Genomic DNA, 14,384 nt, shown 5'->3' on the forward strand with positions numbered 1-14,384 from the left:
GGACGAACAACTTTACCTGTACTTGGCTATCTCAGAGATAGCGGTATGTGGAGTCCTAGTTCGATAATAACGAGGTATGCAATTCCCTATTTTATATATCAGTCGGACCTTAGGCGAGGCAGAAACTAGATATCCACACTTAAAAAAATTAACGCTTTCTTTAATAAGCGCCTCTAGGAAACTAAAATCATATTTCCAGTGTCATCTGATATGTCTTGTAACAACTTATCCTCTTCGAAATATTTTTCACAAACCCAAGCTTTCGGGTCGATTGGCCAAATGGACAATAGAAATCAGTGGGTACGATATTGAGTATCGACCCCGTACCGCCATCAAATCTCAAATCTTGGCGGACTCCATAGTTGACTTTACACCGGCCTTCGTACCCAACATCGAAAAAGAACTACTAATAAAATCGGGTACCTCTTCGGGAGTATGGACCCTCTTTACGGACGGTGCCTCGAACGCGAAGGGGTCCGGACTAGGCATTATATAAAATCACCAACAGGTAATATAGTTAGACAATCTATTAGAACTACAAAATTAACTAACAATGAGGCCGAGTATGAAGCCATGAGTGTAGGTCTCGAACTAGCTAGAAGCTTGGGAGCGGAAGTCGTAGAGGCTAAGTGTGATTCCCTATTCATGGTTAACCAAGTCAATGGGACTTTTGAAGTCCGAGAAGATTGAATGGAAAGGTACTTGGATAAACTACAGGTGACTCTACATTGATTTATGGAATGGACCTTGCAACATGTACCCCGAGAACAAAACAGCGAGGCCGACGCCCTTGCAAACTTAGGTTCATCGGTCGAAGATGACGAACTCAACTCGGGGACTATCGTACAACTCATGAGATCGGTAATCGAAGAAGGTCATGCCGAGATAAACTCCACAAGTTTAACCTAGGATTGGAGAAACAAATACATAGAGTACTTCAAGAACGAGAAGCTTTCATCAGACCCAAAGGAATCGAGAGATGCGCACAAAGGCATCACGGTTCACCTTGTCCGAAGACGGAACACTATTTAGGAGTACGTTCGATGGACCGTTGGCAATATGTTTGGGACCGGGAGATACCGATTACATCCTACGTGAAATTGACGAGGACACTTGTGGAAATCATTCCGGTGCCGATTCGCTGTTCCACAAAATAATCAGAGCATGATATTATTTAACCTATATAGACAAGGATGCAAGGGAGTTCGTTCGAAAATGCGACAAATACCAAAGGCATGCACCCATGATTTATCAACCCGGGGAACTACTCTACTCGGTCCAATCTATATGGCCTTTTATGAAATGGGGAATAGACATCATTGGCCCCCTCCCATCGGCCCCAGGTAAAGCTCAGTTTATTTTGTTTATGACTGATTATTTCTCTAAATGGGTTGAAGCACATGCTTTCGAGAAAGTCAGGGAAATGGAAGTAATAGACTTCATTTGGGACCACATCATATGTCGATTTGGGATGCCATCCGAGATTGTATGTGATAATGGAAAACAATTCATCGGCAGCAAAGTAACTAAATTTCTCAAGGACCACAAGATCAAAAGGATCCTATCAACACCTTATCATCCCAGCGGGAACGGACAAGCCGAATCAACCAACAAAACCATCAACCAAAAACTTAAGAAGAGATTGACCGAAACCAAAGTAAAATGGAGAGAAATATTACTCGAAGTCCTATGGGCATACCGCACAACATCGAAATCCAATACCGGAGCAACACCATTCTCGTTGGTTTATGGCGCCGAAGCTCTTATCCCGGTCGAGGTCGGAGAGCCTAGCATCAGGTTTCAATATGCAACAGAGGAGTCAAATAAAGAGACCGTGAATACGAGCCTAGAATTGTTGGATCAAAGACGAGAAGCCGCTCTCGTCCGATTGGTCGCCCAAAAATAGCAAATAGAAAGGTACTACAATCGAAGAACCAATCTTCGACGTTTTAACATGGGGGACTTGGAGCTAAGAAAAGTCACACTCAATACCCAAAATCCAAATGAAGGGAAACTGGGTGCGAACAGGGAAGGACCGTATCAGGTTCTCGAAATCGTCGGAAAAGGATTCTACAAGCTCGGTATGATAAACGGCAAACAACTACCGAGCAATTAGAACGTATCGCACCTAAAACGATACTACTGCTAAGGTACGACCCTCCCATGTTCATTTGTATTTTGAAACTAACCCTTGCAGATTTTCGAGCAGACGTTTTTAATGAGACAACCATTGATCGTACTAACTTAGAACAATTCAACAGTATCTGAAGCCTCTTTACAATCAACCTCGAATACTGGAGGGCATTGCCCCCGAATATCATGTTCGGGCAAGATCGTTACTTCATGGAAATAGGGTCTCGATAGGAAAAATTTGTAAGGGCCAAATGGTAAAACGAACCATGCTCACATAGTTTGCTCGAGCCCTGGCTCAAAACATGTACGCTTGACATATAAAAGAGAAATTTCTTCTTTACCGTTATCTCATACCTCAGAAAGGTTCTTCTACTTCATATTCTCGATCTATTATGCAAACAGTCTTAAGGGTCGACCATGGCTGGAGCTCGAATAATTACCCCATAAATCGGGGACTGCCATCCGAAAAATCAACGAGATTGAATTATACATAGCCTAAGGGCTACCTTAACTCAAGTTCGAGAAATCATTCTCAGTCGACTACAAAGCCCAATGGCTACCTTAATTCAAGTTCGAGAAATCATTCTCACTCGACTACAAAGCCTAAGGGCTACCTTGATTAGAGTTCGAGAAATCATCATCACTCGACTACAAAGCCTAAGGGCTACCTTAATTCGAGTTCGAGAAATCATTCGCACTTGACTGCAAAGCCCAAGGGCTACCTTAATTCGAGTTCGAGAAATCATTCTCACTCGATTACAAAGCCTAAGGTCCATCTTAATTCGAGTTCGAAAAATCATTCTCACTCGAATACAAAGCCTAAGGGCGACCTTAATTCGAGTTCGAGAAATCATTCTCACTCGAATACAAAGCCTAAGGTCCACCTTAATTCGAGTTCGAGAAATTATTCTCACTAGACTACAAAGCCTAAGGGCTACCTTTATTCGAGTTCGAGAAATCATCCTCACTAGACTACAAAGCCTAAGGGCTACCTTAATTCGAGTTTGAGAAATCATTCTCACTCGACTACAAAGCCCAAGGGCTACCTTAATTCGAGTTCGAGAAATCATTCTCACTCGACTGTAAAGCCTAAGGGCTACTGTGCTTCGAGTTCGAGCGAATAATTTTACTTGACATCTACTTATTAAACCTAAGAGCCACCTCAGTTTGAGTTCAAACATTCACTCGGGGACTACCTATAAGAAACTGTCGAGTGCAGTACTTGCTATCGGTCCTTACTATCTCAATCTTGGGCCTTCGAATAATTATTCCATGCTAAGGCACTTTTTGACCTATGTATAATTTTACAAAAAGGCAAAAGATTCATAAGCCATAGAAGGTAAATGTTTTATATATATACATCAAAATCTTTTACAAAGGCAACACAGAGAGCTTTTCCTCCGCCTTGGCCTTTTAAATTTTGGCCTCAACATCGAAGCCATGAGCACTGACCTCCCCGAGAGCTTCTCTCTAAGCCTGCCATTTAGCATGTTAGACCATGCTCTTGGCCTTGGCCTGATTAACTTCAACGGTGATCCTGAACTGGGCCACTTTAGCATGAGCTCTTTTATTAGCCTCGGTCACCTCAGATCTGACCACTTCGAGTTAATTAGCCAAGCTTTCCTTATTGGAGGTGGCCAAATCTACCCGAGTTTGAAGCTCTTTAACCCTCTCGATCTGCACCGAGGCATTTTCTTTTACAGCCCAAAGCTGGGCCTTAGCCGACTCCAATTTCGCTTGAACGACCTCCTTTTTGGAGGCGAGGATATCCATATTTTCTTTGAATTTTTCCCCTTCGGTCATTAGCTCATCTACCTGTGAATTGAGTTTTCCAATCTGTTCAAGCCTCTACCGAACCTACAGAATTAGATTCTAAGTGTTTATCTCCAATTCGTCTTCACTACCGTGAAGAATTCGGAATACCTGCTCGGCCATCTCCTCGTGCTCATCCCGAGCCACTGCCAAATCTGCTCGAAGTTTATCGCTAAGAAGTTTATAGGGGTCACTCTTCTCTGTGAGGTCCCGACCTCGGCCTCATGCTCCTCTCGGATTCGTAGAAAAGCCTCGTGATGCAACACCGAAGCCTACAAACATGGAAAAAATGTTAGAATTATCTACAACAAGTATAAAAGAAACAGCATATATGCCATTGAAATTACCCGATTCAGAGCATGCTGGGCCTCATTGAAAAGGCTGGTGGGTCCTACCGCATTCATCACTGCCTGATCCTCTTCGATCACTAAGGACCGAAGGTAACTAGCAATCCCCACGGGGGGAGAAAAAATTTGGGTATCCTCCGAGACGGAGAGCACCACCTTTCGCCTACGATCAGGATCAATACACGGGGCTAGGAACTAGTCCACCAGTTTTGGAACCGATGGAGAACCGATCCCGATAACCTCCTCCGAGGCAGCAGACTCGAGCCCATCCAGAAAATCGTGGATATCGATTGGCTTCTGAATGCCCTCGTAGGATCGTCCTTCCATCATGATGGCGTCACTGATCATAGCATCTGAAATCTGAGGGAATCCGCTAATATCAACTATCCCGAGCTCATCCCTCGAGATATCTTCTGCTGCGCGAGAAGTCCTACCCTCGGTCTCCCCTCCAACCATCTCAACTCGAGATGGAATAGCCTCGGCTTTTTCTTGTTCCGGGATTATGGCCAGGGTTCCCTTATTCACTTTCGCCGATTCGGAAGATTGTTGTATTACAATATTAGCCCGTACACCGAATAATTCCTCTTCTCCTTCTTTGTGCTCGTCCCTTAATCGGTGGATTGATTCCGGAAGCATAACACCAGGGCCCCCCTTTGGCTTGCGATATTTCTTTGCTGATTTTTTCTTTTTCGAGACCAAGGAACTCGGTACATCTTTTCTCTAATTTTCTTTAACATGCTTCGGTACAGGAACCTCCTCATCACCAGATGGGGGCCTCATGGAAACGTCCTTCCCAAATCCTACAAAAGGAAAAAAGGGGGTTAAGCAAGTAAAGAAGAGCAAATGACAAACAAATTTAGAAAGAGACTTACCATGACTACGGGCCTCCCATCGACCCTTTGATAATTCCACCCAAGCACGCTCGGAGTACGGTCTCTGCAGCACCAGACCTTTAACCCATTGTTTAAGATCCGGAATCGGCTCAGGCATCCAAGCCACAGCTGTGACAAGAAAGAAAAAATGGATCAAGAAAATGAAAGGCAGTTACAAAATTAAAATTGAACAAAGGGAAATAAGTGCTCACGGTTCATATTCCATTTCTCAGGAAATGGCATGTCATCAGCAGGGATCAGGTCCGAGGTTTTGACTCGAACAAATCGGCTCATCCAACCTTGATCACAAGTCTCGTCTACACTCGAGAACGGCGCTTTAGTGGCACGGTGAGCGAGCTTGATTAACCCTGCTCGATAAATTCGGGGACTTTAAAGGCGCATGAGGTGGTCGCGGGTGAAAAGGCACCCCTCGATTTTGCTCGAGAAAAATCATAGAAGAATCACTATTCTCCAAAAAGAAGGATGGATCTGGCCAAAGGTCACATCGTATCTCTTGCAAAAAGCGTCGATGACAAGATCTAAAAGACCCAATATGAAAGGATACGTATAAACACTTAGGAACCATTCCACATGGGTAGTAATTGATTCATCAGGCGATTTGACAACCACGTGTTTATCGGTCCAATTGCATTCTTGTTTGACTTTATCGAGAATTTTCTCGGTGATTGTGCGCAGGTACCTCGAATCCGCTTACATCGACCCGATACAGAAGAAGGTTTTTCAACTTTAAAATCACTGACAGTTGAACACCCTACCGGAACGAATTCCTCAGGGCGAGGCTCCGCCGCATCCTCACCGCCGACGGGTTGTGATGAAGAAGTAACCTCTTTTTGCGGAACGGATTTAGATATTTTGGCCATCTGAATTTCTATGAACAAAGAAGAAGGGAGATTGAAGTATTTGGTGTTTTGAGAAGAACAAGCAAAGAAACTCCAAAACTTGAAAATAGAAAACTTTGGAGAAGGCGAAGGACTGTGAAGATTGGAAAGAAGAAGGTTTAAAGGTAAAAGTTTGAAATAATAAAGAAAGGGTCTATTTATAGATTTCACAGCGACGGTTCAAAATTGGCAGTGGCCGACAATCGACTGACGCGCATTTAATGCCTTGGTAACTGGACCGATGGGATGTTTGTCACATACGTCACAATCGGGCTCGTCGCAAACGTCAGTATTCGCCTAGTCGGAGGTTGAAAAATCATATCGTTTCTCGCTACCTTCTTTCCGAGAAACGAGGGGACTATCTGTATATGGTCAAAATTGATTTTGCCCTTCATGTGATTAATCAAGACTGGAGCATGATGGACCGAGGTTCGTCAACATAATATCGAGCTCGAGACCCAGAGGTCGATCAATATCGAGCTCGAGATCTAGAGACCGATCAATATCGAGCTCCAGTCAATATCGAGCTTGAGACCCAGAGACCGACCCATACCGAGACCGTCCAAGATCGATATCGAGCCAATGGACCAGCGAATCGGCGGAAATCAATATCGATATCGAGATTTGAGGAGAAAATCTCGGCGGAAATCAAGGAAAAGTTAATTAATTAGTCTATCATGGGATCCCCACTATGTATTTTTAATTATACTCAAAATGGGATTCCCCCACTAAATTAAAAGTGGTTATCATTTGTATGGATACATTGATTGAGACACACATTCATTCTAATATATACGAAAACAGGGCCAATACTATTTTTTTGGTGGCTTTTGGTATTTTAGTAAAATTGTTTCTTCTATCAATCATTCTTCACCCGATTTGGAGGTAATTAAACTTGAAGGCTTAGGCTAATTAGTTCATCTGGTTTTGCATTCATTTCTTTTATAATTAATTTCAATACACATTTATGTATCTTTCCCTATTTGTATCAATTTATATCACGTATCCTTAGAACTACGTATAAATTTAACTCTATTCATTTTTCGGTTAAACATATATACAAAAACTAAATTCAGAATCCAATTGCTAACATCTAATGTTGTCACCTAAAATGAACTCAAAAATTTCAAATTCTAATTTCAAACGTAACATAAAAATTATACACATCTTCCTCTCTCTCCTTGCGGTGAAAAACATTTTTTACAAAGCTCACGTGAAGGAAAAATTGGACCACTAACTATAGGGGCACGTTTTTCATTTCCATGAAAGATATTTTAATTTCCTTTGTTATAAATTGGAGGAACCAAATGAAGTGAGATGCGCAAAAACTTCATCTCTTTGAGACCATTCTGACTAATCCCAATAATTTCAGATAGAGACACCTCTTTAGCTCTGAGAATGGGATTTGAAAAGGTACGTAATATTCATGTTCAATTTTTTTCTATAGTATTTTCTTTTATACTCAAGTTCAAAGACGAGCCAACTCACTAGTATATTATTTTATAATAAAATTAACCTAATACTCATTTCATTTCAAATCATAAAAGATTTTTTTAATTGAAATTTCTTCTTTTGTGTTTATGAGATAGGAGTTTGGCATAATGATTGTCCCAACAAAAGGTAAAATCAACGCGCCACCGCCACCACGAGAGAGTTTGAATCTCAGTGTGGTGGAACCTGATATTAAAGATAATAAGACGTTTTCGCAAGAACTGGACAGAATTTTGACTCAATATATAGAGACATTATCCCATCGGACAGAATTTTGACTCAATATATAGAGACATTATCCCATCGGACAAAATTTTGACTCAATATATAGAGATCTTATCCCATCGAACAGAATATCATATAGGTAAATATATGTCCAGTGGCCTTTTCTATAAATATATAGCTATCACTCTAACTTTTATACACAATTTAACAAAATAAAATTAAAAGACTAGTAAGCTAAGGTGTATAGATTGGAAGGCTAAATATCTTTGGATGGACGCGAGCTCAACAACTATAGCTGCATGAAGCATGAGCTCAACAACAACTTTGATTTTCCGTTGTTAGAACAATGAATTGAGTTTCAAACTAAATATTTTTATATTTTTAATAAATTTTTTAATACAAATATAATATTTATGTGAAAATTACTAAGTTCACGTAAATTCATAACTTTTGCACCAGATCCGCCAGCGGAGCTCTCTCTTTATCAGGGTGGACACATAGGAAATTAAAGTTTTTCATGTTTATTCAACTGTTCCTTGAGTTACTAGAACCCTCTCTTACCATCATACGTATTTGCCAATAATTGAAGGATATTTTTGGAATAAAAAAATTTAGCTTTTAAAATGAAATAAGACAATGTGATATCTCATGAAAAGATAAAGTGTGACAAACTTTTTCAGGTGAGAGGAGTATTAAATATCTACCCCATATTTTGTCACCCTAACTACCTTCTCCCACATGCCACAATAATGATGTGCCTAATTCTCCACACGTTTCTAATAGTTTGTGTTCCACAATTTGTATATATACATGTACTACTTTTAGTTATGTGTACTTCCGACAACTAACAGTACCAATGCCAACTAATGGGTACTCATTCATGCAATATATTTTTGAAGTCCATTAAGTATTAATTATTAAAAAATAGGGATAATATAGTTTCTTACTATGGGTGCCCCAGTACTTCTCTATTATGAATTTAATATCATCCTCAAAGCTGATTTAGCAAAGAATATGTTATCGCATTCTTATATGTGCGTGAAAGGCAAGAAAAAATATTAAAAAATAATTAAACTATGCACGTGTTATCTTTTAATGGGATGTTAGCAACTAATTGCACTTATATATTTATTATTAAATATTTTTTGCATTGTTTATTTTCTTATTCATTGTTCTTTTATTGCTTTTTCTTTTTCTGTTCTCCTTTTATCTTCTTCCTTTTTCCTCTTCTCCTTTCTCTTCTTAATCCCCACATATCTTCTTTCTTTATTTTCTTTGTTTTCTTCCTATTGTCAAATTCCAAATCAAAAGCTCCACTTAACTCTTTAGTTTGTCGAAACTTCACCTAACTCCTTTTTCTTCTCCTTAGTTATTGCTAGTCTACTACTCCTTTAATTCTTTCATCGTGTTCCTTAATTAATATTGGGTACATATTTAATTCTATAAATGTCATTATTAAAGGCAACCTAATTTCTACTTTCTTTGTTTTCTCTTCCAATTTCTGACACCCATTAGTTCATATTTTTTAAACCCAACAGTAATGCGTTCTTAATTTTAGCTCTGAATATGCTGCCTTTTCTACCTCACAAGAAAAAAACTCGAATTTGGTAATGAAAAGAAGTAAAAGATGATAAAATATGAAAAATAAATGGATTGTATTGTTGATTTTTGAATCTAGTTGGACGGTCTTCAATGGCAAAAAAATGGTTGAAAGAAATTGGACGGTGGTTTATTACAATTTGTAATTGTTTGAAATCTGAAAATCTTTTTAATTAAAAATGGTCTGATGGTTGCTCTCCGTAGAGAGTTATGAATTGGACAAAAATGGTGAAGGGTGTGAAACTTGTTGAATTTTAGGGATGATGGTTGTTTGGAGAATTTTCGGGAAGGGGGTGGTTATTGTTGAATTAGTCTAGGGAAAAAAAAGTAAAAATCATGCAAATGACATGTGTCTACACAACTAGGATAAAATCTGGTTTTATAAATCTGGTTTTATCCTAGTTGTGTAGACACAGAGGTATTAAATTTACTTTGGCCAACGATAAGGAGGTACTAGGACATTCATAAAGATTGAGTAGGAAACTTATTTATCTGGACAAGTTCAGGGAGTATCTTACTATTATCCCTAAAAAATATGTAGATTATTAGTTAATTTCGTACATGTGCCAAAATTAATTTTACAACGAGAAGTAGAGAAACTTTTTCAAGAATAATGTAAACAAAACCTTTTAGTCATACTTGTTCTCGAAATATATAAACTTAGCCTCTTTAAATGGGTTCTTTACAGGTTATCCAGTTAATATATGTTACGAGCATCATGCTGCTTTAGCTCCACTTTTGCAATTCCACTTGAACAACTGCGGAGATCCCTTCACTCAGAACACTGTCGATTTCCATTCAAAAGATTTTGAAGTTGCTGTTTTAGATTGGTTTGCGCAACTATGGGAAATTGAGAAGGATGAATATTGGGGATACATTACCAATGGTGGCACAGATGGAAATCTCCATGGTCTTTTGATTGGGTAGGCATCACTTTCCCATCTCCATTGATAGGCAATTTTAATAAATTTTTACACTGGATCCGCCTCTGTGAGGAGTTGATGTGAGGAGTTCAACTTTTAATGGGTTTAATTGAACCCGTAACTCTCACACTGGATCCGCCTCTGTGAGGAGTTGATGAGGTCTAGTACTTATATATATATATATATATAATTTACTTTGGCCTGAAATGAGTTTAAATGGAGTAAGATCATCAGTGAAGATTTATATAGTCAATCCTAACTTATTTGGACAGATACGTAATTGTTGTAATAGAATAGTTTGACAGACCTGCACTTGGAGACATTCTATAATATTTATACTTGATCTAAAAAAAGAGTTATGTACACATTTAGAGACCTCATATTCAAATGATGTATTTCACTTTTACCATTTCAATATTATTTGTGCAGAAGAGAGTTACATCCCACTGGGATACTATATGCATCAAAGGATTCACATTACTCGATTTTTAAAGCAGCAAGAATGTACCCAATGGAGATAGAGACCATCAATACTTTAGTCAATGGGGAGATTGATTATGCAGATTTGAGATCAAAGTTATTTCTCAACAAGAACAAACCGGCCATCATCAATATCAATATTGGTAAATATTATTATAAGATCCTTTATCTTCCAAACTTCAATATATGGTCGAGTAATCTTCCCATTCTCATACGCGGAGTACTACTACTTTTAACAATAATTTAGGAACTACCTTCAAATGAGCTATTGATGATCTTGATCTGGTCCTACAAATACTTCAAAAATGTGGTTATTCCAATGATAGATATTACATCCATTGTGACGCTGCACTATATGGGCTAATTGTCCCATTTATCCAACATGTAAGATTACTTTATAATCCGTTATATATTTTCTTTAAAAAAATTCCCATCAATGGAACAAATAGAAAGTGACATAGTTCTCTATTATATTTGACAACAGGTGAAAACAATTACCTTCAAGAAGCCAATAGGCAGTGTTTCAATTTCAGGCCACAAATTCTTGGGATGTCCAATGCTTTGTGGCATTCAGATAACAAGGAAAAGTTACATTACTAGTCTCTCAACAAAAATCGAGTACGTTGCTTCCGTTGATGCTACAATTTCTGGTAGTCGAAATGGCTTGGCACCAATATTCTTATGGTACAGTTTATGCATGAAAGGCCGTGCCGGATTGCAACAAGATGCCAAAATGTGCAACGAAAATGCCCTATATTTGAAAGGCCGACTTTATAAAGCAGGAATTAGCGCTATGCTCAATGAGTCTAGCATTATCGTTGTATTTGAACGACCTAATGACCCTAACTTCATTCGTCATTGGCAACTGTCTTGCACAAGAGATATGGCACATGTTGTAGTCATGCCGGGCATCACAAGAGAAACAATAGACAGTTTATTCAAGGATTTAATGCAGGAGAGGGGAAAATGGTACCAGGTTGGAACAATTGTGCCTCCTTGCCTAGCAGATGATATTAGTTCTCAAAACTGTCTTTTCTCCAAACAGAAGATGCGTCATTGAAGTCCTTAGAAGACGAGACTTGGAACAGACTTGGATATGGAGTATGCTTTATGCAGAGGTGGCTCAATAAAATTGATGATTTAACGCCAAACTTTTAATAAACAAAAGACCTTAAATTTATTTGTGTTTAATCTTTTTGAGAAAAAAAGTTGGTCTTCTGCTTGGGTTGCATTATCATCTTATTCAACTAAAATGGGACTTGTTCATATGTAGAACACTCTCCCATATTGTTTGATTCTTCTTTTGTTGTTAGTTATTAATTTATTAAGAGCACCTCTTGCGACTATTAAATTTCAATTTTTCTTTTTTTCTTTTTCTTTTTGAGTTTTGAGTAACTTGACTGATATTTTTCTTGTTAACATATTTGAGTTCTAATATACAACAAAAGATAATATTGACCTACAAAAGAAAAATTGTAAAAAATAAAACAAAATTATATATATACTAATTATTTCAGCATGAAGAATTGACATAGTACAATGTCCTTAGATTCTTTAGGTTAAGATTTCATTTTTTCCCTTTCTAAAAATAATAAGGAAATAAGCAAACCCGAATTACGCAATACTAGAATTCGAACTAGTCACAATGCCTTGATATGCAAGTTTGAAAACTCATACGCTTATATAGACGTTAAAGAAAGAAGCACAGCGTGAGCTCATTGAGAAATAGGCATCCAAGAGATTATAATTCGAACAGCAATTAGTAAGATAACTATACACCCCTGAGCCCTCTAAAACCTTCCTATTCCTATGCGCGCTATACCTATATAAACAACTGTGTCATCTCCTTCCCTCATCAGACGCGAATCAGCAGACCCCCAAACAAACAAATCGGCTCCCCCTCCATTTTTAAAGAAACAATCTCAGTGGAGCCCACCCGTCCCACAAAAAGTATATCTTCTCGGTATTGTAGCAAGCTTTCACCGGATCCCCCTCCATTTTTAAAGAAACAATCTCAGTGGAGCCCACCCGTCCCAAAAAAAGTGTATCTTCTCGATATTGTAGCAAGCTAACACTGGATCTAAGGTGTTATAGCGTAGTGGATTGCTCGTTTCGGCCCCCAAATCATCAAATACTCACCTTTCAAAAAATTATAAATCGGGGTATTCCGATTTATTTTTTGTTAAAAATCATGTATAAAAATGCGTATTAGTTATTTTTTACTGTGATCTATACTTTTTCGTGATTGTTTTGTAATTTAACTAATTTGTTATTTTTTATATGGATTAGATTATTATTGTGGTAGAAATTAGTAAAATAGATAAATTATTATTTTATAAATAATTAATGTTATTAGTTGTTATAAAAAATATTTATTAGTTATTTTTTTACTGTGGCATATGTATTTTTGTGATTATTTTGTGATTAAATTAATTTGTTATTTTTTATCCGGATTAGATTATTTATGTGATAAAAGATTAGTAAAATTGATAAATTGTTATTTGCCCTTTAGTGTTATGTTGTGCCCGTAATTGTAATGTAGTGTCCGTAATTGTAATCTAGTTCCCTTTAGCGTAGTAAAATTTAGTGCCCTTTAGCGTAGTATCTTTGTAGTTAATGAAATTAATTATTTAATTATCTGTTAATCCCAAAAATATTTGAAAAAAAGATGATAGTTCAAACACAAACTCTCTCGAATGTTAGTCAACAAATATAAGAAAATAACATTAAAAATAACAATATTTGTCAAACTAAGTATTTTTATAAGAATACTTATTAATTATATCATGTATAGTTATAAAATAATAAACTAACATCCAAAATAAGAAACAAATATATGAAATAAGAAACTAACATAGAATGTAATAAACTATCATATCAAATAATAAACTAACATACAAAATAATAAACTAAGATATAAAATAATAAACAAATATATAAAATAATAAACTAACATATAAAATAATAAACAAATATATAAAATAAAAACTGACGTATAAAATAATAAACTAACATATAGAATAATTCACTAACATATAAAATAATAACCTAACATATAAAATAATAAATTAACATATAAACTAATAATATAGAAAATGTATCAACTTAAGTAATAATATAGTAAAAATATCGATTAAATATTAATATAAAAGATATTACAATATATTTAAAGATGTTAAGCAAACAAAAAGAAAAATATTTTAATTAATATTGTTCAATTTACAGACATCGTCATGGTGGTTCCCATGTGCATCCTGGACCTGCATCTCGAGAGCTACTATTGCTACGGGGCAACCATAGGTCTTCATACATCTGGGATGGGCAGTGTTTTGTCCCAAACATTCCGCCCCAAACGTATAGACAATATGTGGGAGTTCATTAGGGACCACCCACTCCATCCCCGTATAGTTAGACGCCTTCAGGATACGGGTTTCTACAGGATCATAGAGATTGACCGTTTGCAGTTCGACTGGGCGTTGATCACGACTATGATAGAGCGGTGGCAACCGGAGATGCAAACGTTTCATCTACCCATCGGCGAGGCTACCATCATGCTTGAGGACGTGGAGGTTCTCTTCGGGCTGCCGGTCGATGGATTACCTG

The 14,384-nt window shown here is 37.5% G+C and overlaps 1 pseudogene; it reads left to right on the forward strand.

Moving 5' to 3' along the window:
• Nucleotides 1-7,908: 7,908 nt before the first annotated feature.
• On the forward strand, nt 7,909-12,148 carry LOC107804556 (histidine decarboxylase-like; annotated as a pseudogene).
• Nucleotides 12,149-14,384: the final 2,236 nt, after the last annotated feature.

This window comes from Nicotiana tabacum, chromosome 23, assembly GCF_000715075.1.
Source record: "Nicotiana tabacum cultivar K326 chromosome 23, ASM71507v2, whole genome shotgun sequence".
Taxonomy (NCBI): Eukaryota; Viridiplantae; Streptophyta; class Magnoliopsida; order Solanales; family Solanaceae; genus Nicotiana; species Nicotiana tabacum.